Below are 5,883 nucleotides of genomic sequence, written 5' to 3' on the forward strand. Positions count from 1 at the left end.
ATATTTTCTGTATATATAATGATGAACTTATTTCTCCTGTATATTTAAAACCTCTATCTATGAATGTTTTCTCCTAATTCTAAAGCTGAAATATTTCTTATGTGTTTTCTAGAAAACCAAAGGATAAAATGTTTCTTAGTCAGCTTTTCAGTTTTATAGTTTCATATGTTTGGTGTCTGATGGTCTTTAACTAAACAAATCATTGATATGTGCTTTTTGAACTGGTCATTCTTTTTAATGCTAAAACTGAAAAGGATGGAATCTACCCATGTCAAAAATATCTATTAAGCATATTCCATATTTTTTATGCCTGTCAGATATATTACCATGGTTATCTACTATAAAAAGGTTGTATGTTTGTTATGGCCAAGACTTCCATGACAGAAACCCTGTTCTTAGGGTTGCTTTTTTTTGTTCGTTTGTTTTCTTGTTTATGTTTTTGTTTTATTTAGTCACAGGATCAAATTCCTAGATAGTGTAAAACTGGCATCAGTCCACAATGGAGCAAGGATCCTTCATGATTTTTTACAAATTTTGGCCCCAATCCTGCAGTCAGACCTGTGCAGGCAGACTCTTCCACCCACAAGGATCCAACTGCAGGATCAGGACTTTGGTGTTCTCTACATACCATGTAGTGAAGTTTGAGTTTTCAACTATTAGCTAAACACTACTAAATTGTGTTATGCAATTCACAATAAAATAAATAGTATTCATTTAAATATTCTCATCACTTCCTATGGCAAACAACTTAAAGTATTGTTACGCTAGGACACTTCCAGATTTATTGCCATGACAAACAGCCAGCCTCTGCTATAAATAATCTTTCCTAATGTATAATTATGCATCCTTTTGGCATGAAAATTCAATAAACAAAACTAGAGGTATAAAGTAGTACCCATCTTTTGGTAGATTGCATGGCAACTGAATGGTTGTTTAATGCTGCCCCCTAGAGGATATGTTTTCTAGAGAAATAAGTAGCTTTATGTCAGGGAAAGGGGAATCTGATTTTTCTGATGTTAATTTGGGGGGGAACGTATGGATAACTCTCTCGCTTATGTATTTTTATGGTTGAAATATCTCTGTAAAACAACAGAATATTTATTTAAATACAGTTTCATATTTCCAATTTTTTTTTTTTAGTTTGTACATTTTCTGACATGTCACCATAATGGGAAGCACCATAAGCTTCTCATTTGTTCTTATTTAATTGTTGTCCTAGTAATTAATTCACTGTGCTTCTTAGATAGACAAAAAAAAAATTGCCTGAGATTACCAGCCAACCTTCTTTGAGAGGAGAGAACACTCAAATATTTTTCCATATTGTCAACAGATTTATCTGAACAATGAGCCAAATGTACAAATAAAGAGAATTAAAAATCTGACTATAAAATGTAAACAATAAAAGCTGCTCTTAAAAAAATGATCCTTAGACAAGTACTATATATTCTTGGCCCAATTCTGCTCAACAGAATTTACGCTAGTGTAGCTAAGAGTAGAATTTGGCCAGCTTTTTTTTTAATGGTACATGTTTCAATTAGGATGCACTGTATCCTCAGGATTGCTTTCCCTCATTTTATGCATGTGATTGTTTTTACTTCATAAGCATTTTTTACCGGACAATGATAAAAACAGATTTATAGGTAAATATTTGCTGGTGCACTTAATAAATAGAACTGGGCTTCCTATCTGTTAGCAAGAATCTTTTTTAAATTATTTAATGAAATATTTTCACTGATTTCAAGCTGCCCAAGTCACTTTAATTTGCACATCTGGCACAGATGTGGCATATTACCTTGGGTGTTACTGACCTTGGCAGCCCTACAAGACAACCTTTATGCAGAGCTGAACTGTTTCACTGCTAAGAATAACTATGCTAGGAACGCAGAAAATTAGGAAGGAAGAACAACTGATCACTTTAGTCCATCCCCACTCCATTTTGTTAGGGGATCAACCAGTCTTTGGCAGCTGTACCCAAGATTGTTGTAAATCCTATATATGAATTTAATCCAGTTTTAAATACTTTAGTGACTAGTAGTTTCATCTACTTCCTTTGGTAGTCTACTGAACATCAAAGTAAATCACTGAGTACAGTTACTCTTCTTAATTTGCACTCAGTCTCTCTTGCTTATAGTTGGTTCATGATTTAATACATAGTTTTGTGTGATTCTTGTACGAATTTGTATTCCATTTAATCATCATGAGCAAAAATGTTCTAGTATTATTTTGTGGAATATGAGCCCACAGTAAGTGGTGAAAATAATTTTAAACTGACCTGGTCAAGGCACATGAGAATATACGGCAGAGACTATATAGTATTCTAGAGAATTTAGGGGGAGCCAGAAAAAGATATTGAGGCATCAGCTTTCAATGCATTAGAAATGCGAAGGCTAGGATTATATAACATGGTTTAAAAGAGAACTAGATAAATTCATGGAGGTTGTCTATTAATGGCTATTAGCCAGGATGAGTAAGGAATGGTGTCCCTAGCCTCTGTTTGTCAGAGAGTGGAGATGGCTGGCAGGAGAGAGATCATTTGATTACCTATTAGGTTCACTCCCTCTGGGGCACCTGGCAGACAGCATAATGGGCTGGATGGACCTTTGGTCTGACACAGTAAGGCCATTCTTATGTTAGAACTGGCAGTTATCAAAACCACTGACTGTAGGGAACAGTATATTGGCAGTTTACAGTTCTCCTTTCGTCTGCTGTAAAACCAATGAATTCCTGTGTACACCTCTATCCCGATATAACGCTGTCCTCGGGAGCCAAAAAATCTTACTGTGTTATAGGTGAAACCGCGTTATATCGAACTTGCTTTCATCCACTGGAGCGTGCAGCCCTGGCCCCCCGGAGCGCTGCTTTACCTTGTTATATTGGGTCACGTTATATCGGGGTAGAGGTGTACTACAGGCTGGTTGGTAGAGGCTGCCTCATTGTTGCTGAGCTTCATGTAATGTGAACTGTCAGCTAACTATTTTTGTGAGGCTCCATTATACAACAGAGACTTATTAAAAAGAGTGAAGTAAAAATGGAGGAATCTCATGCATATATTTAAAATACATAATCTGTAACTCACTAAGACCTGCCCTGCTGCTTTTTCGATGATAAACACTGATTTGTACACATCTTCAAAAAGTGATATGTACAGAACCTAGGTTTTGCAATTTATTTTATTTGTGTGTGTAAAATTGAGTTTGTATTTTCAGATTTGTTTTCTTTAGTTAAACATAAATATAGTTAGAACCTGAATTTTGCAAAGTGATTAGCACCCAATTACTCACTGAGTTTCAGCATTAGGCCCATTGGCTAAAATGAAAGCTGGATCAGTCTCTTACGGGGTGCATTCTGGTTGGTAACTTCAATGTGGTGGAGTGCAATATTGTAGAAATTCTCAGAATACAATAATTTTTATCTTGCACTGTTTGTTTTTTCTCCATTTACCTTTGATGTTTTACTTTCTGCATTTCACAGGAAAAAAAGATATATTCAGTATGATAAAACATACAGCTGGAAATGCCACTGAGCAGGAAGTTAAGGCTACAATCACAGTTTACAATCCAAATAATCAAAGTGCAAACAAAACCACCTGCTATCTGTTGCCCCATACAGTTTTATTTTGGGTGGATATACAAGTCTTTTTAAACTGCACTCATTTTATAATCTAAGTGCAATTATCTGCAGTTGAAGAAGCTACAACTGTTAGTATTTTGTACTAAATGAAAATCTGACCTATTTATACAGTATTTAGAAGAATATAAATAAGTGTATTAGCTCACCTGGTTTCAGTATGTCAGTAGGGCCTGATCCTATAAACTGCTATGCATGCATTCCTTATTCATGTGGGTAATCACATTCACTTCAGCTGCATCTATTCATCTACCCACATGAGTAAGTGTTTGCATATTGGGCTTCTTGTGAATAACAGTTCTGTTTGAATGTATTTACATAGTATCTTATACAAAGCTTTCCTAAGTTTCAATAAAATGTATTGCTTTTCTAAAACAAAAATAGATACCTTTATACAAAAGAGCTATTTAGCAAGTTTTATTTTTAAACCCTTTTATACACTGTTATAATGTACATGCCAAGAGAAGTGTTATATTTAGTCATAATTTTGGGGAACAACTGTTCGTTTGTTTTTAAAAAAAGGCATTAATAGTGTTTCTTATCCATTGTTTATTATGTTAAAATGGTATTAACTAGTACTGCATCATTTTATCTCTATTTTATAACTGTAATGAACAGTGCATTATTTTGAAACCCTCAAAACCATTGCTTCATTGTGTTTTAATCTGTAATAAGTTAATATTTGGATTTAAAAAAAAATAACTGCCTCCCTTTACAAGTTGTTTTTATGATGGTGTCAATATGTATATTAAACTGCAGCATCTGTAACTAAGAATAAACTTTCCAAATTCTAAATGTTTGTTTTAAATAACTACTAAATGTTTTTAATGAGGCAAGAATTCAAATAAAAATTAACAACCTTATTTATTTCCCCTTTAATGTATGTTTAATTATTCAACAAGTCACTAATATAAAAAATGAATTTGATTTTAAAATCAACATAGTTTTGAGGCCATGATAGATCATTTCCAAATCATTCACATTTACACAGAAATTAAATTCCTCTTGTATTTATCAAGTAAATCTGTCCACAGCTGCAACTAAAGATGCAATTTATTGATGACCCTATTTTCTAATCAGTAACAAAATCTATCAAGCTGTTTCAAACAGTTCACAAAGGGCTCAGGCCTGCAATCTCTGCAGACTGCTTACTCCAGAACATTAGTGGGTGCAGGCATTGTTTTGTAACATTTACGCTTAAAACAGGGCAAACTTTTTATGCAATGGGTGGGAGAATTCCCCTCAGGCTTTCAATAGTTCTTCCACAGTGTAAACAAATCTGTGCAAATAAGTTAATGTGACCAATCTGAATTAATGATAGTATTTCCCGTTGTTCATGTTCCCTCTTTACCAGTTTGAGAGTAAGCCATTTTTCTCCAGCATTGACAGCTCTGCTACTCTTTCACTGAGCAAACACAGGAATATGGGAAGACAAACTTTTCTTTGCTTAAGACTAAGGGGTATATATTGTGCTGCCAATAAGTTTGTAATATTGGACAATGTTCTGAAAGATAGCCCACAAAAACACACACCACAATTAATTTTTAGATTTAGAAACACATGCCTTAAAATACAAATATTCAAAAGAGAAAACCTTACAACACAGATAATGAGGATTTGGAAGGGCCCAGGCCAGTGACATAAAATAATTATTAACACCATGTGAATTCTAAAGCAGAGTCACCTCCTTCACTGGTATAATCTCCACAGAATCCAGACAAGAGGTCTGAAAGTGATCACAGCATCATAGGACTGGAAAGGACCTAGAGAGGTCATCTAGTCCAGTCCCCTGAGCTCATGCCAGGACTCAGTATTATCTAGACCATCCCGGACAGGTGTTTGTCTAACCTGCTCTTAACAATCTCCACTGAGGGCGATTCCATCACTGGATTACACACACACACAAGCAAGGGCAGGGCCGGGCCTGAGAATAGGGTGACCAGATGTCCTGATTTTATAGGGACAGTCCCAATATTTGGGGCTTTGTCTTATATAGGCTCTTATTACCCCCCACAATGTGTCCCGATTTTTCACACTTGCTGTCTGGTCACCCTACCTGAGAATGAGGAGGCTCCAGCCTGCCCATCCCCTCTTTGGGGCAGCAAGAGAGGGAGGCAGGAAGAGAACTAGTCCGGGGGAGCCCCTGGGGCCAAGGCCAGCAGGGCGGGCACAGGGCAGAAATGCTCCTGAGGGGGCCACTCTAACCCCCCCTTCTCCCGCCAGCGCTCCTCGCCCCACGCTTGCTCCTCTCGCCTT

This window comes from Trachemys scripta, chromosome 8 (genome assembly GCF_013100865.1).
Source record: "Trachemys scripta elegans isolate TJP31775 chromosome 8, CAS_Tse_1.0, whole genome shotgun sequence".
Taxonomy (NCBI): Eukaryota; Metazoa; Chordata; order Testudines; family Emydidae; genus Trachemys; species Trachemys scripta.